Here is a 22,316-nt window from a genome sequence, read left to right as displayed (position 1 = left end):
GCATATTACAAACCTGAGCATCAGGAAGAGATGGGGAAAGAATGAAGCCAGTTACAGTACTACAATATGCTTAATTTATGTACCAATGTTGCCCTCTGAGACATATTCTCTACTGGTGCAAATGGATGATACTCTGGCAAATTCAGAGGACATGTACCCACTTACATCAGCAGAGAATTGGTAGGTACGGTCCTCATCCCATGCCTAACTTTAAGCAAGTAAGTAGATCCAGTGAAGTCAATGAGAATACTCATATGATTACATACTTTGTAGAAGTATCTGTAGCCTGTGCTATTCCTCCTATTTGATATATACTTGTTTGGCATGTGTACTTAGATACTGAGTTCTTTAGGGCAGATACCCATCTTCTGTGTGTCTTCTGTGACACTACAAAACAAAAATGAATAATGTATAAGAATTTCAATTTTTACATGCAATATACATTTATACTACAGTTTTGCTACATGTAAAATACTAAGTTTTATAATACATCTTTTTGCCTTTCATTCATTTTCATTTTTAAAAATGTAAAAGTAATAGTGAACATACCATGGAAAAGAAGAAAATGGGCTACACAAATCCACTTTAAGGTGCTAGGATAGTTGAAAATACTCTATATAATGTGATGGGCAGAATGTATACAATAGTAGCTATAGTATTTATTTATGGCTTTAAAAATGAATGTTTCTAGTGGATACTAGTATCCTCTGTTATGGTAGAATATGTACACTATAGCTATTAGCTAAAGTGATAACATACTAAATTTCTAGCATTTAATTGGCTGATGTCTTTCCTACAACAGTACAGCTATAATGCTAATAGTGCAAAGCAAATATTCTAATAGAGTTAAAATGTTTGATATTTGATTTCACTCGGATTTGGAATATTGACATTCCTGAATCAAAAGGTTTCATTTTGGTTTGTTAACCTGAAACAAAACATTTTCTTTTGAGTTTCCAGGTGAAATTTCAATTATGAAGCAATCACATTTTCCATATTTACTAGGATCATCAGCTAGTTTGATTACAGTGGTGCTATGTGGAGTTGCTGTTCATCTGGAGTAAGGATGGCAGAATCTGGCCATTTTGAAATATGCCACTTTCTCCTCCTCTCTTTCTTTATTTCCCATTCACCATGGAGATGAAGTGGAAGAGGATTCAAATTTGTGAAGGAGTGCTGGGCAGAAGAAGAAAATGTGGACTCCCTGAAAAAGGGAGCCTAAGTGTCTGATCTAGCCAAATTTCTACAAGAGAAACATAGAGAAGCCCCAATACCTCCAAATTTAATGGAAAAGAAAGGAAAGATGCTCTATTACTCTTTGGAGTCTGCACAGCCTACATAAAGGGCCTGAACTCAATGGAAGTTGCCCATTTCGCCTCGGGATGAAGCCAAAATATAGGGTCATCTTCATCAGTAGTGCATAGCACTCTTCATTGAAGTCAGTGCGTGTTTCTCGGACCGCAAATAAGTGAAGCGTTGGGCAAAAGAAGCAAATTGCTCATAACATCTCTCCAGCTCACTATATTCCCCCATTACAGGTGGATGTACATATAACCATAACTTCATCTTTTCTAAGTTTTATCATTCAGAGTCCAAAGTCACTTCTCCTCTGTGGGATCTTTGTTACTATCTCCTGGACTCCTTAAATCATTTTGGTTTTCCATACCGTTTATCCATTTAGACTCCTGCTTCTTCTGTCTGCTGTTTACTGCTGGAACTGACATACTGCGAAATCACTAGCCCCTTCTCTTGATTCTGTCCAGGGTGAAGCTCATTGGCCTGGCGTTGGAGATGTCATGCCAGTTCTTTCCCTCACTGTCTGTCATACTGGCCATCCTTCTCACATTCTTTCACATACTTGTTGGTCTCTTACATAAAGTAGGAGTAAACTATATAGGTTGAAGTTCTGCAATAATTACAACAGTTCTTCTCCCAAGACACTGGGGTTAATGAAGACCTTTCTCATTTCCTATGGCTACACCCAGAATAGCTATTTCTGGTGGCTTTTGACTAGTCAGAGTTTTTGAATAAAACATAAATGCAACAAAAAATGTTTACCCATCTTAGCTAAGGTACTTTATTATTTAGAGAACTATGAGAAATATGGTAGATTTTGTTAAAAGTTTTCAGACTCAGTATATAACTCCACAAATCCAATAATTTATTCATGTAAACTGTATGCATGAATATGTGGATGTGAATATGTATGGGGACATGCATACAAATGCAAATACAAAAATCCAGATGCTCTCAGAGTTACAAATAGATTAACAAAATAGCTCTTCTGCAGCAATACAGAATTGTCTTTATCTGTGCAATCTTTGTAGTCCAATTGCATTAAGGAACAACAGGTCATCATCCATAATGGAGTTCATGAAGAGAAAATCCTGAGGAAGTTTCTCACATTGGCAAATATTTTAAGATATGTGGAAATGAACCTATTTTCAACGATCCTCATAGATGAAGTTTACAGCTTACAGCATACAGTTGAAAGAGTCAACCACACCATCTGCCGGAAGGTGTGTAAGATGAAGTTTTCAAAGCATTAGTTACTACAAAGTAATGAAATGATTTAATTAATAGGCATGGACAGTTTCCCTCCCAATCTATTTAAATAAATTGGTCGGGTGCATGAGATAGGGACATCCACTATTAAATAATAAGTTTCCATCCTGACAAGTACTGAGACAACCTCTTTAAAATAGCAAAGCTCAGTCCTGGTAAAATTTCAAAACTGATTTCCACCCAATTGAATATACCAGCTCCTTTGGCTTCTTAGGGCTACTCACCTCAAAGTATTTACTGATTAGCAGCAGTGCTTGTCTTTCTACAGTAATTTATTATGCACCCATTATGACAATCTCCATGTGCATTTGTGGAACATAACTATATATAATTCCATGCTGCTTTAGGACCAAATAGGTCTATGGGCTGCTATAGGACCTATAGCCAACCAGTCTGTTGTCCAGCCCTCCCCACTTTTTAATCTAAAGTCAAACAAGTACTTGGGCAAATCGTGTTATTACTGATTATTATTTATTTGGATTTATAACAATAAAAAGGAGCATCTATCCAAGATTCTAGATGTCCCTGACCCAGGCTATAAGAACAAAAATAAATTAAACAACAGCTGATGCCGGACAGCCATCAGACTTCAACCCCCATAAAAATACAAAAGTACTCCCACCGCCTCCACCTACACAGTTCCAACTCCTGTCAAATCAACTCTTTACAGAAGCCCACACAAGCAGATGCATCTTGCAGTGTGATCTGAAGGTCAGTAGCCCCAGGCTACTTTGAACTGGGGAGTGACATATTACATACCCAAGGGGCTTTCTCTGAGAATGCTTTACCCTCAGCTACCTCTCTGTCAAACTGGGGGCAGGTGAAGTATTTTCATTGATCACAATTGCGGTAGCATGCCATGAGAAGAGAAGTGATCTCTCAAAATAGTTGAGTCCTCTTAGTGTTCAAATCTAACGACTATCAACCAGAGCTCTTCAACTGACTTCATGTGTCAGGTTAATGCAGTAGGAGAGTGGCAGTATTCTATGTAGCCTGATCTTTATATATCAAAATCAAATACTTGGATTGCATTTGGAAAACAGATGGGAAGTCAAGGACAGAAACTGAATACAGGTGTAATATGGTTTGCAGGGGGCTTGTGCATTTTCAATGGCTGAAGTGTGTGCCGGTTTGAAGGGAAGACTCAATTAGAGTGCCTTGCAGTAATGAAACTGGGAGGAGATGAATAACTGTGATCAGGTCTGCATAAAAAGACAGAGCAAAACTACCTAGTTAATCACTGAAGGAAAAAAGGATCTTCTGGCCATTGTTGATAAATGAGGATGCAAAGTGAGAGTGATTAAACCTATTAAAAACTAGGTTGGTGCTGGTATTATTTACTTACACACAGGGAATGACAAATGATAAAAAAAATGCACACAGAAATGGACATTAAATATATATGCACACACTATATAAATTAAACTAACCAGACAACTCTCGGGTGGTGGTAATTTCTCATGGCTTCCTAGTTGACTTCATACCTTGGAATTCCAGATCTCCACTAAAAGAGGAAGGAAAGGCCTGTATTCTACAGGACTCCAGGTTACTCCTTATTTTACTGTTATATTCCATGCACAACCAAGTTGCTCACCACACATTTTATGGGTAGGTTATAGAAGAGTGGTGGGAAAAAGTTAATGCCTCATAACAGGGCAAATTAAAACACATAATGTGCAATAGCTAAATGTATAATATCTGTTGGCTACACCAGAATTACTAGTATATGCTGTCTACCTCCATCAATATAAGACTCTGGTAGTTGTTTGAAAAAGTAGTTAGCATATTTTTTATTGCAGCTGTCATTAAAATGGTGTTTAAAAATTTAACATGCATAAATATTTTATCAGAGCTCGCAAGGTCTCCGTATCTTGGTCTTGAAGAAATATTAGTTATTAAATTGATGGAAAATTCCATAAAAGACTTATTAAACAAATCCAAAAGTACATATTGTTTCAGGGAAGGCTAACTCTCATGGTAATTGTTCTTTACAATACTTCACAAACATGTATCTAACACAAATAAATTAAGCAATTATTGCTGATAAAGTTGCTGAGTAGTTTGTTCATCTGAAAATAGGAAATGCAGAAAAAGTGTTTTGTTTTTGTTCCTCTTTCTTTTTGTATCTTATTCTCTTTGAGACTATTTACTGCCTTATCGTCAGACTATTAGTCTATTTAAGGTCAAACTAGGGAAGGAGTTTTACTCTTTTTTGCTTTTTCTTTTTATGAAACAGACTAGAGATAAATGTAAGTGATACATGGAGAATGTTCTGAGAAATCTTTTCTATTTCAGTTTCAATTCTTGCATCTTTTAACTAATGTTGGAAGATATGTAGACTTGATTCCAGAAGTTCTCAGCTACTAAAGTTCTGAAATGAACACATAATGAAGGTGCAAATACCTGATGAAGAGAGAGATCTTAAATGTAAGCCTGGTATGAAAAAGATTATTTTGCTGAATGCTGCATTTTAGAAATCCATATTACAATAGGAGTTTTGTACCAAACATATGACTTCTATGCAGGGATTCCCCATATATTCCATTTTTGTTCAGCGAAGTACACAGAAGTATCAGTGGGATTTAGTTTGAGCAGTAATAAATGTTAGTTGGAGGGTACATTTAAAATCCATTTAAGAACTTTGTGCTTGGACCTAATGTTGTCAGTAGACATTGGGGTACCATTAAAAGTATATACATTAATTAATACCCTAACATTGAGACACTCCTCAAAATGAATTCACAGAAAAATTTCTAATGAAGTTTCTTTGTAATGATTCACAAAAAAAATCTGAATTTTGAATGCAAAACTCATGTTTAAAAAAGATAAGAAATGTTGACACTGAAGAATCATCATGTTTTCCAAAACCCTTTTCCTCTTTCTAATAGATTAAGGATAGCCCAGAGTAACATTCTGACTTATAACATTGAAATATAAAATGAAGAATTGTTAATGGTAAAATTAAGAGCTTTGATAGGTATATTTTTAATTATTTGTAATTATGTATAGTGAATGAATACAGATGAGGTAACACTTAGGCCAAGTCCTTGCTGGCATAAATGTGGTTTTGCCAATTCTTCTTTTACATAAAATTACTGCCGACAGAACAAATTATTATTGCTGACAAAACAAAGGTAATATGTTGGAAGATGAACGTAAGAGGTACACAAATATGAAGTGATAAGTAAAAACCCACCCTTTTTTGGGAAAACCCTTGGCAGGGTGATACAAAACATGATTCAGCAACTGCAAAACCAGCAGAAAAAATAAGAAGTTGGGTAATTGAAGCTCGCAAAAGTGTAATGAACAGGTTACCTAAAATCCAAAAGGTTGATGTGCTAAAAACCAATTGGATAAAGATTAAGTAATCTGTGATATAAAAATATATAAAAGACCTAAGTGAACATGGGCCCAAATTGGAGAAATACCAGATCAGAAACTGAAGAACAGGACTGAAGAACCAGACCAAGGGATCAGAGAAGGCGGTGACTTCTTGGAAGGTGGAAGAATGTCCCAGTGCCCCAAATGTGGTAACTTGGGCACATTTACCAGTTATGTCTTGTCTGTTACTTTTTGTCTGGCATAAATGTATGTCCAGACACTAAGTCTGTCTGAACTTGTATAAATAAAGGTGAAAAAGGTCAAAGCCTAAATTGGGTAGACTTGTGACTTGGTTTCCCAACTCTTACCCCCAACCATAATATATCTTTAGCTGAACCTTCGTGTATTTTGGAGGGCAACGAATTTAGCGTGAGAGTGAAAATAATGTTTCATAATCTACATGGTAAACAATAGAATTTTCAAATGTATTGAGGGATAGTCAAAGTCGTGTGTGTGTTTGCACTGACATTGGACATAATTTGCTGACACCAGTCACACACAGAACATATACATTTTGGTTGTCCTTAATGATCCTTATAACAATAACTATCCTGCATAATTATTGCTTAAGTGAAAATGTGGTGATCTTTAGTCCAGTTGTACCACTGATGCCCAAAGGGAGACGATTATCTTGTAGTAGTGGCCTAACCAAAGCCAGCCTCCTTGGTCACTAACCCATTTCTTGTCATCTAAAATAGCTCCAGATTCTTACTTCAGTCATTCAGAAGATAACTTTTGGACTGTCCCTCTCTTAGAAGCCACTTTGTCCCCTTATGATTTATAAAGTATGATAGTGCCTGTATCCCATGAAGAAAAGCTCCTTTGTGGCCTCTACATGGAAAAGGGAAACAAACTCCTTAAATATAAAGGGGAAAAAGGTTAATTTTATTTCCCATTCAGACTTGTCTGTGACAATGAAGGAAACACATCACACTCTCCCCTCAGTAAGGAGAAGGCCAAAAAGAAATTAATTAGCAACTAAGTTCACTAAAGATAACGGTTTCATTCCTGGGCTGGGAGAGCCCTCTTGTTCAGTGAATGAAATCCAGGGAAATCGTGCGGACTGCCTTATATTGGAAAATGGGCAAACAGCAAAATATGTTCCTGAGAGGAAAAAGCAAAGCAGTAGTAATAGATGCTGTGCGCCTCCTATCCCAGAATGACTTTAGGAAGTATGGTTAGAAAAGTAAAGGGTTGTCTGAAATGTAGGTATGTAATTAGGTTTAAGGTGTAATTGTATCCTATAATAGCAAAGGCCTACTTGACAGGAATTACCAAAGAGAAACTATTCCAGGTTTGACATCGAATAAATCACATACTGTCCCCACTTTCCCCAAGAGTAATGATCCCCTAACCCTATAATTGGTGTGGTGAGAACAGAGGAAATGACAGTTAACACTCCCAACATCTGCTACTTCTGAATGCGAGTACAGCAAATATACGAGGGGAAAAAATAGTGGACCATATCTGGTAAGGGACCAGGCCAGCTTACACAACCAGCTTCTTCATTCATGTATTTGTGTAGAGTTGAGCTCAGGATTCAATACAACACATCACCACGGTTTGTTTGAACTCATTCATCACTTTTCTTATATTTATGCTAATGTCTCCACCTAAACTCATGATTAACCCTACGGGTAGTATTTAAACTAAGAAATGTAAGCATGTGTTGTTGGAAGACACCAAGCAGAGACCTTCATTTATTGCCCACTATGCTATGAAAAACCAAGGAGCCAGTGAACAACACCCGGTGGAAAGCTGCTTGGCGAAGGGATCTTAGCCGTACTTGAAACTGTTGCAAGTTTTTGATTCCTGTAACTTTTAAATGGCCAGTACCAGTAGGAAGTCCAGAAAGAGTTCCCAGATTTTGCAAGGAAATTGAGAAGGGACTTGGAAACAAAACTGTGAGGAAGAAATACAGAAAGAACTGCAGGAGACTAGATTCCACAGCCAGAATGGTATGGATCTCCTGCAGGAAATTTATCTTTTCCATTTCCCCACCTGCTACCTAGTACGTGTGGAAACTTTTCATTTACACTAGGTGTGCCAATGTGTCCAGAGTTACACAGTTTTTCTAAGACAATTCATAGCTGGAACATTTCCATAATACAAGCAGGGATGAACTTCCAATCTTGAAAAAGTAAAATTCAACCCAAATCCCTGACCGACTGGTTAGCCCTTCCTATATATGAATGCAAGGGTCTGAAGAAGTCTCTGTCAAGGGACAACCCCAGCTTCTAAGAGGAGGGAAGCATACCCTCCAGAAATTGGAGCAGATCCACTTTTGAAAATTTGGGGTCATAACCACTTATGGGGTCCAACTGCCCACAAATAATCTCCAGTTCTATTTTCCCTCTGCCTTCGGATATTAATCCCTCATTCTCTACTTTAAGGGCTTGATCCAATGTCACTGAAGACAATGGGATTCTATCCCTTGATGTCAACAAGTGATGAGAGATAGTGGCCTCCAATTCACCTCTCACTTCCCCATCTCTGCAGTCAATGCTGGGACTAGCATTAGCGTTCAAAGAGGCGACACTTCCCCATTTGATGGTGCATGAAAGTCCTTTTGTTTATTTTGCTTGACCTTACAACAGATGACCATCTGATTAACTGCTGTGCATGGGGCCAAAAAAGAAAAAAAAGAAAAAAAAGAAGCTGTTAACCACTAAAGTAAATAAATATGCATAATTAAAATGAAGAGCAGCCAAGGAAGTGTTCTCTCTAGCAAATCTCACAATTACAGGTCAAATATTGATTGCATGGGAACATAGCTCCAGGAAATGACCTACACTGTGAGGGATGTTTCCCCCACATTTAACATCTAAATGCACCCCTGTCCGACACAAGTTTAGGGATTTTGCTTTTCTTGCATATTCCATGGGAATAGATGGATGGTTTTGACAATGGGATTTGCCATGTTAGTTAGGATCTAATTTTTCAAAGGTGCTGACCAATTTGAAGGTCCCATGAGCTCAGCTGGAATTGTGGGTGCCCAGAATCTTTGAAAGATCAGGCTCTTAACTTCTATGAGCCCCAGTTTCCCAGTCTCTACAATGGTAATCATACCTATCTGACAGGAGTGTTTTAAGCCAAAACTAAATGTGCCATGTCCCACAATAGGCTACACCAACACATGGCCTCCTGCTTACCTTGAGGAGATTGCAACAATTCAGAGCAAATAGAATTGCACTTTGCTGGCTAGCTTGCAGTTGGGGAACACAGACTCAGAATTTGGCAGTGAAGGCTGGGGGACCCAGCTGCCCATCCTGTTTGAACCCCCCACCCCTTCCTCAGGGAAGGAGGACAGAGTGGGTTTTCAGATAGGATGGGAAGGAGGAGCCCCAACCAGAGGAAGGTAATAGGCACTGTCAGGACTGAGATCCCTACTTTGAACTTTAGGGTACAAATGTAGGGGCCTGCATAAAAACTTCTAAGCTTAATTACCAGCTTAGCTCTGGTTCGGCTGCCACCATTTTCAATGGATTCCCTCCCTGGGAAACCTTGAAAAACCTTCACCAAATCCCTGGTGAAAACAAATCCAACCCCTTGGATTTAAAACAAGGGGAAATTAACCATTCCCCTCCTTCCTCCCACCAACTCCTGGTGAATCAAGATCCAAAACCCCTTTGGATCTAAAACAAGGAAAAAATCAATCAGGTTCTTAAAAAGAAGGTTTTTAATTAAAGAAAAAGGTAAAAATCATCTCTGTAAAATCAGTATGGAAATCAACCTTACAGGGTAATCAAACTTAAAGAGCTCAGAGGACTCCCCTCTAGTCTCAGGTTCAAAGTACAGCAAACAAAGAGAAACACTCTAGTAAAAGGTACATTTACAAGTTGAGAAAACAAAGGAAAACTAACACGCCTTGCCTGGCTATTTACTTACAAGTTTGAAATAGGAGAGGCTTGTTTAGAAAGATGTGGAGAACCTGGATTGATGTCTGGTCCCTCTCATTCCCGGAGAACGAACACACTCCCAAACAAAGAACACAAACAAAAGCCTTCCCCCCCCAAGATTTGAAAGTATCTTGTCCCCTTATTGGTCCTTTAGGTCAGATGCCAGCCAGGTTACCTGAGCTTCTTAACCCTTTACAGGGAAAAGGATTTTGGAGTCTCTGGCCAGGAGGGATTTATAGTACTGTACACAGGACAGCTATTACCCTTCCCTTTATAGTTATGACACGCCCCCCAAATCACAGATAGTGTTGGATGTTCGGTTCCACACTGGCTGTGATTTCTTCCTGGAGTTCTAGGAGAAAACAGAGTTAATAAGACACATGTACCTTTAGACATACTACTGATTATATAAAAACTAACAATATGTTTCATTCCAAAAACAATTGTTAACCAGTTAACTCTGGGAAACTTTCCCGGGAGAGTGCATCAGCCACTTTGTTAGAAGCTCCCGAAATGTGTTGTATTTCAAAATCAAAATCTTGGAGAGCTAAACTCCACCGAAGAAGTTTTTTGTTATTTCCCTTGGCGGTATGAAGCCACTGTAGCGCAGCATGGTCTGTTTGTAGTTGGAAACGCCGTCCCCAAACATATGGGCGTAGCTTTTCCAGCGCATACACAATGGCATAGCATTCCTTTTCGCTGATTGACCAATGGCTTTCCCTCTCAGACAGTTTCTTACTGAGAAATACGACAGGATGGAATTCTTGATCCGGTCCTTCCTGCATTAAAACTGCTCCCACGCCTCGCTCGGACGCATCTGTGGTTACTTGGAACGGTTTGTCAAAGTCTGGGGCCCTTAGCACAGGGTCAGACATGAGTGTTGCCTTAAGCTGGTTAAAGGCCTTTTGACACTCATTAGTCCACTGAACTGCATTTGGCTGTTTCTTTCTGGTTAGGTCTGTCAGCGGGGCGGCGATTTGGCTGTAGTGGGGTACAAATCGCCTATAATATCCAGCCAAGCCTAAGAAGGATTGGACCTGTTTCTTAGACTTTGGAACCGGCCACTTTTGGATAGCATCCACTTTGGCCTGTATGGGATTTATAGTTCCTTGACCCACCTGGTGCCCCAGGTAAGTCACTCTGTTTTGGCCTATTTGACACTTTTTAGCCTTAACAGTTAGTCCTGCCTGCTGGATGCGCTCGAAAACTTTTTCCAGGTGCTCCATGTGCTCTACCCATGAATCAGAAAAAATGGCCACATCATCGAGGTAGGCAACTGCAGATTCTCCCAATCCCGCTAGGAGACCATCTACAAGTCTTTGGAAGGTGGCGGGTGCATTTCGCAACCCGAAAGGGAGTACATTGAATTCATACATCCCTGCCTGGGTGACGAAGGCTGACCTTTCCTTAGCGGGTTCATCTAGTGGTACTTGCCAGTACCCCTTGGTTAAGTCCAAAGTAGAGATGAATTGGGCATGTCCCAATTTCTCCAATAGCTCATCTGTGCGTGGCATTGGATAGTTGTCAGGACGAGTTACAGCATTTAGCTTACGGTAGTCCACGCAAAAGCGTATTTCCCCATCTGGTTTGGGAACTAGAACCACTGGAGATGCCCATGCACTCTTAGAGGGGCGGATTATACCCATCTGTAGCATGTCCTGGATCTCCCTTTGTATAGCAGCTTTGGCATGAGGTGACTCCCGGTAGGGTGGGGTTCTAATAGGGTGAGCATTACCTGTGTCAATGGAGTGGTATGCCCGTTCGGTCCATCCTGGAGTGGCTGAGAAAATTGGTGCAAAGCTTGTGCACAGCTCCTTGATCTGCTGTCGCTGCAGACGTCCAAGGGTCATGGAGAGGTTCACCTCTTCCACGCCACCATCCTTTTTTCCTTCGTAGTAGACACCTTCAGGCCACTCCGCGTCATCTGTTTCCTGGGCAGTAAACTGGCAAACGTTTAATTCTCTGGAATAAAAGGGCTTAAGAGAATTAACATGGTATACCTTAGGCTTTATGTTGGAGGTGGGGGAGGCTATGAGATAGTTAACAGCTCCTAGGCGCTCCTGGACCGTGAATGGTCCTTCCCACGATGCTTCCATTTTATGGGCCTGGATTGCCTTTAAGACCATGACTTGGTCTCCTACTTTGAAGGACCGTTCTCTGGAATGCTTATCATACCAGGCCTTTTGCTCTTCCTGAGCATCCTTTAGGTTTTCTTTAGCAAGGGCCAAAGAATGTTGGAGGGTGTTTTGTAGGTTGCTTACAAAGTCTAGAATGTTTGTTCCTGGAGAAGGCGTAAACCCCTCCCATTGCTGCTTCACCAACTGTAATGGCCCCTTAACCTCACGGCCATACACAAGTTCAAATGGTGAAAACCCTAAACTGGGATGTGGTACAGCCCTGTAGGCAAAAAGCAACTGCTGCAACACGAGGTCCCAATCATTGGAGTGTTCATTTACAAATTTACGTATCATGGCCCCCAAAGTTCCATTAAACCTCTCCACCAGGCCATTGGTTTCATGGTGGTAAGGGGTGGCAACCAAGTGATTCACCCCATGAGCTTCCCACAGGTTTTCCATGGTTCCTGCCAGGAAGTTAGTTCCCGAATCTGTAAGGATGTCGGAGGGCCAACCTACCCTGGCAAAAATGTCTGTTAATGCCTGGCACACACTTTTAGCCCTGGTGTTGCTTAAGGGTACTGCTTCCGGCCATCGGGTAGCAAAATCCATGAAAGTCAGTACGTACTGCTTTCCTCTGGGTGTCTTCTTTGGGAAAGGACCCAGAATATCCACAGCTACGCGCTGAAATGGGACCTCAATTATGGGTAGTGGCTGGAGAGGGGCTTTAACCTGGTCTTGGGGTTTTCCCACTCGTTGGCACACCTCACAAGACCGGACATAATTAGCAACGTCCTTGCCCATTCCCTCCCAGTGGAAGGACTTCCCCAACCGGTCTTTGGTTCTGTTCACCCCAGAATGGCCACTGGGATGATCATGGGCTAAGCTCAAGAGCTTTACCCGATACTTAGTGGGAACTACCAACTGCCTTTGAGGATGCCAGTCTTCCTGGTGCCCACCAGAAAGAGTCTCCTTGTATAAAAGTCCTTGTTCTACAACAAACCGGGATCGGTTAGAAGAGCTGAGAGGCGGTGGGGTGCTCCGCGCCGCCGCCCAAGCTTTCTGAAGGCTGTCATCTGCTTCCTGCTCGGCCTGGAACTGTTCCCTTGATGCTGGAGACATCAGTTCCTCCTTGGACTGTGGACTGGGGCTTGGTCCCTCTGGAAGTGATGCAGGTGCTGGGGCTGTTTCCATTGACTGTGAACCGCTGTCCGCTGGTGCACTATGTGGTAACTCAGGCTCTGGCTGAGCCTCTTGGGTAGGGTTATCTGCTGCTTCTGCCAGTTCAGGCTCGCTGGTGCCCTCTGGCGTTGGAGTTGTAGACGGGTTTGCAAGCGCTGGACTCAGGGCTGGCAATGGTTCTGGTGCTGGTTGCGTTGCCAGTTCCGGTTCTGGGACTGGCTTTGGCTGGGTCTCTGGGATTGGATCCACTACGGCTGTTGCAGTCGTTGGCAGGGGATCCAGTTCCACCACCTTTGTCTGGGTCTCCGGTAACACAGACGGGGCCCTGGTGGACGGCTCAGGAACAGGGATGGGGGTGAAAGCTTGCTTAGCCTGACTGCGGGTGACTATTCCCACCCTCTTGGCTAGCTTCACATGGTTGGCCAAGTCTTCCCCCAGCAGCATGGGAATGGGATAATTGTCATAGACTGCAAAAGTCCACATTCCTGACCAGCCCTTGTACTGGACATGCAACGTGGCTGTAGGCAAGGTTACAGATTGTGACACGAAGGGTTGAATTGTCACTGTAGCCTCTGGGTTGATGAGTTTGGGGTCCACTAGGGATTGGTGAATAGTTGACACTTGAGCCCCAGTGTCCCTCCAAGCGGTAACCTTCCTTCCGCCCACTCTCAAGGTTTCCCTTCGCTCCGAGGGTATGAGAGAGGCATCTGGGTTTGGGGATCTTTGGTGTGATTGGGGTGTAATGAACTGTAATCGGTTGGGGTTCTTGGGGCAGTGAGCCTTTATATGTCCCAGTCCATTACATTTAAAACATCGCCCTGCTAAGGTATCACCGGGACGAGGTTGGTTGGTGGAGACTGGTGTGGTGGGGTGAGAAGGCGTCTGGGGTTTCCTTTGGGATGTGGGTGGGGCCTTGGGTTGTCCCCGGTGGTAAGGTTTTGTTTCGGCTCGCCCCTTCTGATATTCGCTCCAACTGCTACTAGTTTTTTTCTTTTCTGCCACCTCCACCCATTGGGCTCCAATCTCCCCCGCCTCAGTTACAGTTTTGGGCTTCCTATCTAGGATGTACCTTTCTATTTCCTCAGGAACACCCTCTAAAAACTGCTCCATTTTTACTAGGGAAAGCAGATCTTCCAGAGATTTAACATTTGCTCCTGATACCCAGGCATCACAATTTTTGTCAATGTGGTAGGCATGACGGGTAAATGACACATCCGGTTTCCACTTTAGGGCTCTGAACCGCCGACGGGCATGCTCGGGTGTTATCCCCATTCTGATTCTGGCCTTGTTTTTAAAAAGTTCATAACTGTTCATGTGTTCCTTAGGCATTTCAGCCGCCACCTCTGCTAAGGGTCCACTGAGCTGTGGCCTCAGCTCTACCATGTACTGGTCTGTAGCGATGCTGTATCCAAGGCAGGCCCTTTCAAAATTTTCTAAGAAGGCCTCAGTATCATCGCCTGCCTTGTAGGTGGGGAATCTTCTGGGATGGGAAGTGGTACCTGGAGGGGGGTTGTTAGCATTGGCTGGTGCATCCTGCTTAGCCTTTGCTACTTCCAGTTCATGCTTCCTTTCTTTTTCTCTCTCCTCCATCTCTTTTTCTTTCATCTTCATCTCTTTTTCTTTCAGCTCCATCTCTCTCTTGTGGGCCTCCTCTTTGGCTTTTTCTTCTCTTTCTCTCTGCTCTGTCTCGAGTTTTGTTAATTGAAGCAGTCTCTGATGTTTTCTTTCATTTTCTTCTGCTTCTAGTTTGGCCAGTTCTATTTTGTTAGCTACTTCTTTGGTAGTCATTTTCCTGTTTTCTTGTGCTGGGTAACCCCCTTTGCAGTTGACAAACTGGGAAGCTCTCAGCTCTGGCTGCTGCAGAGTTAACAGTAACTTTCTAACTAGCTACTCCCGAGGATGTAAAAAGAAAAAAAAACAATTCAGCTTGTAAATACCTTTTACCAGTCATTTGCTAATTGAACCCTTCTCTTAACAAAGGACCTGTAAAAAAAACTTAACACCTCTGCCTTCAGGCAAGGAGAGATAAGATACGCATCTATCTACTTCCAGCTCGGCTTTCCAAGCAGCTAGAAGGAAAAAAAAATCTCACTGGCTTTTGGGTTTAAAATGATCCCACCGCTATTCACCATGTCAGGACTGAGATCCCTACTTTGAACTTTAGGGTACAAATGTAGGGGCCTGCATAAAAACTTCTAAGCTTAATTACCAGCTTAGCTCTGGTTCGGCTGCCACCATTTTCAATGGATTCCCTCCCTGGGAAACCTTGAAAAACCTTCACCAAATCCCTGGTGAAAACAAATCCAACCCCTTGGATTTAAAACAAGGGGAAATTAACCATTCCCCTCCTTCCTCCCACCAACTCCTGGTGAATCAAGATCCAAAACCCCTTTGGATCTAAAACAAGGAAAAAATCAATCAGGTTCTTAAAAAGAAGGTTTTTAATTAAAGAAAAAGGTAAAAATCATCTCTGTAAAATCAGTATGGAAATCAACCTTACAGGGTAATCAAACTTAAAGAGCTCAGAGGACTCCCCTCTAGTCTCAGGTTCAAAGTACAGCAAACAAAGAGAAACACTCTAGTAAAAGGTACATTTACAAGTTGAGAAAACAAAGGAAAACTAACACGCCTTGCCTGGCTATTTACTTACAAGTTTGAAATAGGAGAGGCTTGTTTAGAAAGATGTGGAGAACCTGGATTGATGTCTGGTCCCTCTCATTCCCGGAGAACGAACACACTCCCAAACAAAGAACACAAACAAAAGCCTTCCCCCCCCCAAGATTTGAAAGTATCTTGTCCCCTTATTGGTCCTTTAGGTCAGATGCCAGCCAGGTTACCTGAGCTTCTTAACCCTTTACAGGGAAAAGGATTTTGGAGTCTCTGGCCAGGAGGGATTTATAGTACTGTACACAGGACAGCTATTACCCTTCCCTTTATAGTTATGACAGGCACCTACATGAGAAAAAGCTAAGAATATCAGGATTATCCCTATAAAATAAGGATATCTGGTCACCCTACTGCTATTTGCACCCCTTGTGCCAATGGTTTGGAAAGTGCAGTGCATCAGAAAATGCAGCTTGTCATTTTTAATAGTGTGATTTTTCAGAGTACCGCATATAGCGTTGAGTGATCTCTCATTTCATAAAAACAGGGAATATACAAGACTTAAAGTTTTCTAATTAACTTTCATTTTCTAATAAAGAATCAATTTTTTCAAATCTAAGCTAATAGGAAGGATTTGGTTATTTAAACCAGGTAATTATTCATTATATTTCTGAACATAGAACAAAGTTGTCTAAGGGCTGGTCTACGCTAATGCTGTAAGTCGATCTAAGTTACGTTAGCCCAGTTATGTAAGGTATGAAACTGAGGTTGATGTAACTTAGATCAACGTACAGTGTCTACACTGCTCTATGTCAACAGGAGATGCCCCTTGGGGAGGTGGAGTACAGATGTCGATGGGAGAGCACTGTCCCATTGACTTAGTGTCTTCACCAGACCCGCTGAATCGATACTGCTGCATTTAGCCAGTAGTGTAGACATGGCCTAAGAGTGTGTAATACTATAGAAGGTGAATAACCACAAACAGTGCTACCTTGTGTTCAGGTGGAGAGGTGGTAGGTCATTTCCGTATTGAAAACCCAGTCCTATCCTTCAGGGTCCCCACCAAGAGTTTCCAGTCCTTCCCTTTAGTACGGGGGCTTGGGGATCTGGACCATTGAACAGTCAAGGTTTTTACCAGCTGGGTCCTTCTGGTGAAGGCTTCTGTTGTTGTAACATCCTCTTGGAGTGGGTAGGGAAGCCTGGGCCCACACTCTCCACCAGGCTCCAGTCCAGGGTCCAAGGGTGATCAGTTACACTGCACCTTGGGATGCTAAGCAGCTTCCCTCTCCCCCAGACTACTTCCTACTCCAGTCTCCTTTAGCTTCACAGAGTAAATCATGGAATATTCAATCAAGTCTCCGACCTGCACACTCAGTCACCTGCCTCTCTTTTGTAGGTTTGTGCAGGTCGGTGTTGTCAGTTCTCAGGCAATGAGATCCTGGGCATCACTTCCTGCTCAGAGCAGCTGTCTGCTCCCTTCTACTGCCTGCCTGCCTCTGAGCTGCTCTGCTTCCCTTTTTAAGCCCCACTTCCAGCTTGTCTAGGCTTCACTGGTGTGACTGGATAGGACCCAGTGGCCCAGAGCTGTTCCTTAATCCCTTGCTCTCTGGTGTGGGGTTTGTATAGCCCCATCATACCCAAGTACAGAGAAAAAGAGCTGAGTAAACACAGAGACAAAACTGCCCTCACTCATGCAACAGAAGGAAGTACATAGCCCAAAATATTTAGGTCCTCACAAATTGAGACAGGTTTGTGTTAGGTTTAAGGTATGTGTACTTGAAAAGAGTCTTATTTTTTCCAGGGAGGTAGCTTAGCACTTTCTGAAAACCAGGCCCCTTAAGGTATCTCAGGTTGGGCACATACCATTAGAGGCCCCCAGAATCACTAGTCACTTTTGCTAATCTTGGCATAGATGAATACATTTAACATACTTTCATATTTGAGACATTCAGGTGTCACCTTTAAGTAGCTCTCCACATCTGACAGCAATGACATCACTGATCAAACCAAGAAATGAAACAGCCTTATTTGGACTGATTTAAACTACTTTTTAATCTCCTGTTTACCTGTTCCAACATGTTCACAATTGATTAAGGTAATCTTTACTCTGTTTTCCATTTTTAATTTGTCTGAAAGCTGCTTTGAGAACTTGCAGCATAACATGAGGTATCTGGGAAGTAACGTAATAAAAATATATGCAATATACTTAGAGACAAATCTATATTTTCCAGCAAATACATGAGTCGAGGAGGACATTATGAAAGTCTATCTCTATGAAAAGCAAATTATTTTGGCTCGCATGCTTCAATCGTTCCTGATGTTTCTCTTGACAATAGCTCAGATTGTTACTACCGAGTCTATACATTTGATTATTTGGATACCTGTCATGCATAACTGGAGGGTGGTTGTAAAAAAAAGCACAACAACAACCAAAATAACACAGGATTAATCAAAGTAGGATTATAATTTTCCACAACACCTGTTTCTACCAGCTGCCTCTGATTGTAGAGACTATTTCTCAGAATCCTCCCAAATTACACAATAAAGTAATTTGGAAATCAGTGGAGAGTCCAGTGTCCTTTTGCCGTTATGATGGCTGAGTGATATATCTGTGAAACCTTTGAAATATGTACTTTGATTTGTTCAGATCACTGCAGAAACAGAAAAAAAATCCTGCCAATGTAAAATAAAGTCCTGAAATAAGAAGTTTGTTAGAAGAATATTTTGATGTTGTTGTTCCAAGATACTATGGGTAGAATCCTGTAGTCAAAGGCAAAACTCCCTTTGACTTCAGTGTGGCTAGGATTTCACCCTATCTCTATACCCCATCACCATCACTTTCCTTCTTTGTTAAATTCCCCCTTGCTGAATTAACATATTTTTCATCTGCCAAAATCACGCTTCACCATGCAATGAGTTTTTAAAGTGTTTTCTCCCTATGGGGAGAATTGCTCCTCCAAGATTCATGGAGGGTTTCCTACAAGATGACATCCTCTTTCCCATATGGATGGGCTGCATAGTGCAGTGTCCTTTCTGCATTGCAGATCCCCCCCTTAAGAATAGGTCTAGTTGTAACCAATGGCAGGAGAATCCCTAAGCAGCGTGAGGACAGGGGCACCTGGCCACAATGGAGTGTCACAGGACATTTGGTGGATCCTCAAATTCTGTGGGTTCCGGGGGAAGAACCCCTTACTCTTTCTGTGTGTGTGTTTGTGTTTATGTGTGTGGGAAGGGCAGGGGGTGGAAGACTAACCCCTAACTGCAGTGATTTGGGGTAACATTGTCCCCATCTCAAATCCACTCTCCCCAGTTTTCCTCTGGGAAGGGGTGACTCCACGCAGCATAAAATATCATAGTACATATGTATAGCTGCTATCTCATAGTAAAGAAATGGTGACTCATGTAAAATAGCTAGACATGATTTTTGTTTGATTGGTTTTGGAAGAATTGGGATCTGTAATCCAGAGGTTTTGAACAAACGTTGCAAAGTGAATATTCACTAAGAAAGGCTTCTCTACCAATGGTTTCTTTGGGTGTCAGTTTGGGACATGAGTAAGCCATCTCTGTCAATGACTGAAATCAATCTTAGGAAATCTAAACTGCACAGTGTGATCATTTTGTGACTGTCATAACGTGCTTTTTCATTAGGGATGTTTTGAACTGCATCCCAGAGAATAATAGGTCTTTAGCAAATTGTGAATCTGCTAAATGTGAGTATTTGTAAAAGATCCAAAGCTCTGCTGTCCGAATACATATCTGCAAGTTTGCTTAGTGCCCAGACTGTTCTCTCGTACACTCAGCACATTTCCAAACAAGTTATATGAGCTCTATGATACAAATACTATGTGCATTTTACAATCAGTCAAACATTATTGCTTCAGCTTTCGTTACAGCGAGTTTATTCAAAACATAACACAATTCATAATTAAAAAGCCTAATAAATAATATATAATACAACATAAATCCCTGTAAAATATTGCTAGCATAGCAGATCCTATGAAAATGCACATTAGAGTGTTCAGTATTTAGACACATTGCTGCAGTTCTGCAGAATACATCATATTTCCAATTAAAAGTGCCTATTTAACTTTTCAACTTTTAGTATTACCACAAATGTACGGACTCCAACTAGAAGTCATTCTTTATTTTCAACTTATACATTCATTCTACCCTAAGAGTTCAAGATGCACTAAAAGTACAATTAAAAAAAGTAACCAAGGATACTCTAGCATTCGTGTGGATATAAGCCCTCTGGCCTGAAGCCTTAGAGAGTAGAGTGCTCACAATTGACACCTGTTTGGAGAATAGGGAGAAGAGTGGCCCAGAGCTGCTTGAGAACTCCAAATGGATAGAAATGCCACAAATGAGGGAACACTCTGCTGGCATTTGTAAATGACTGAATGCACTAGGCTTTATTTGCATTTCAGTTACGTGGCAGTTTGGGGCTATTTGGTTAAAATACAATGAAATTTAGAGTTTTTAGGGCAATAAAATACTATTATTCCTGTTTGGAAATGAAAGGAAAGGAGAATGGCACCAAATGTACCTGGGGTGAAGGATCACCCTGATTGAGCCCACAATCAGGCACAGTTGGGTAAGGGAGCCTGGAGTGTGCTAGATAAGATAAGAATGAGAGATAAGTGTTGTTATTTCTACTGGGTGTGTCCTTCTGGTGATAAGTATCTGATCTATATAGTCATAGAGAATATTCTGTGGTATGTGAGTTTCTGCCTATAGACAACAGATTTCCTTATGTATCTGGGATGGTTACTGGATCTGTGAAGTAAGTGTGGTCATCTGTGGGTTTCCTATATATAGTCTTCTTTAGAGTTCCATTGCTGAGGCTGACTGTGGTATCCAGGAAGTTGATGCTGGTGTGGGGAATGTTCTAGAGAGAGTTGGATGGATGGATAGTGGTTTTTGATGCTGGGGTTGAAAACTATAGGGAGTTTAGGTCATCTGTCCAGAGGATGAAAATATCATCAATATTTCTCAGGTATGTCATTGGTTTTGTGATGCATTTTTCCAGAAATTCTTCCTCAAGGTGGTGCAGAAAGAGGCTAGCTTATTGGGGAGCCATCCTAGTAACCATGGCTGGTACTAAGGTTTGGACAAAGTGTTTATTGTTGACTGTAAAGTTGTAATGAGTGAAGATGAAATGGATAAGTCTGGCAAAGCCTGAGAGCTCATATTAAAAACTTTGCTAGACACAAAGGCTATGTCTATGCTAGAGACCTTACAGCAGCACAGCTCTATTGATGCAGCTGCGCTGCAGTAAGATCTCCCATGAAGCCGCTCTATCCTGATGGGAGAGAGCTCTCTTGGAGACATAATTAAACCACCTCCTATGAGTGATGGTAGTTATGTCAGCGGGAGAAGCTCTCCCACCAACATAGTGCTGTGCACACTACCTCTTATGCTGGGGGGGATGTGGGGGGGTTCACACTCATGAGCGACATAAGTGGTAGTGTAGACATGGCTTAAAAATCGTGGACTCAGTATGGACTCTGATGTTATAACAATCTAAAATCCACTTTGTCCTATCACTGCAGAGGTGTTAATGACCCACTTCGTTTTGAATGGTCCCTTGCAACAGGTGTTAACTCCTATGCTTAACAATCTGTTCTACCCTATATTTAGTTGTGACACTCTGATTACCTTTCCCAGACCTGAAGAAGAGCTCTGTGTAGCTCGAAAGCTTGTCTCTTTCTCTTCCACCAAGAGAAGTTGGTCCAATAAATGATGATATCTCACCTTCCTTGTCTGTCTCATATCCTGGGCCCAACATGGCTGCAACAACACTGCAAACAGCAAAAGGTAATTTCATAGGTAAATTACAACATTACTTAACAAAGTGAGGTACTTAAAGGACAGCATATTGAAGGAAGTACTATCCAAGCTTTCTTACACAACTACCTTGTACATCATCAATTCACCAGTTATATAACCTACAATCCCTTGCTATTTCAGTCAAAGGGCTAACAGCCTTAGCTGTACACCCCAGTCATGCCAGATAAGGTATTTTCATAGGTAAATTACAACTTTACTCAACAACATGAGGGACTTAAAGGAAGGCATATTGAAGGAAATACTATCCAAGCATATCTGACCCTCCTTGCCTCTCTTATACATTTACCTGGTAGTCTGTGCCATATCCAAAGAAATCTGAAATTAATGAGATAATAATCTTCTATACAATAAAGAGCTGTAATGAAACAATATCCTATGCAGCATTTTTAATTGTGAACAATAAAACTATATAGCTAAAGGAATCACTTCACTTACCAGTGACAAGTAGCCAAGTAAAGGGTGGAAGAAAGGGAGGCAGGGAGCAGATGCAAGGTACTCTGCCCAAATACTGCATAGAACAAGGGTGCACATGGGGGCTAAGGGAGAGCATTGCTGAGCTGTCTGTAGGGCTCCTGAGCATAGTGCTTTGCTACTCATGTCACAGTCAACTTGGGTGAAGTAAACTGAGGGGAACAGGTGCAGCAACTTGATAGGCCAAGCAAGAACTCTGTGTCTGGAATACATCATGAGGCACTGAGCTGCTGCCTTAGATAAACAGAGA

The 22,316-nt window shown here is 41.6% G+C and overlaps 1 long non-coding RNA gene across 1 annotated transcript; it reads right to left on the bottom strand.

Moving 5' to 3' along the window:
- Positions 1 to 326: 326 nt before the first annotated feature.
- Positions 327 to 22,097, bottom strand: LOC128837128 (uncharacterized). Its single transcript, XR_008444895.1, has 3 exons — positions 22,031 to 22,097; positions 21,500 to 21,546; positions 327 to 387 (listed from the first exon to the last, which is right to left on the bottom strand). It is a non-coding gene; the product is annotated as an uncharacterized LOC128837128 (long non-coding RNA).
- Positions 22,098 to 22,316: the final 219 nt, after the last annotated feature.

The sequence above is a fragment of the Malaclemys terrapin genome, chromosome 4 (assembly GCF_027887155.1).
Source record: "Malaclemys terrapin pileata isolate rMalTer1 chromosome 4, rMalTer1.hap1, whole genome shotgun sequence".
Lineage (NCBI taxonomy): Eukaryota > Metazoa > Chordata > Testudines > Emydidae > Malaclemys > Malaclemys terrapin.
The sequence above is the reverse complement of the archived record's forward strand: the minus strand, read 5'-3'. Positions and strand labels throughout refer to the sequence as shown.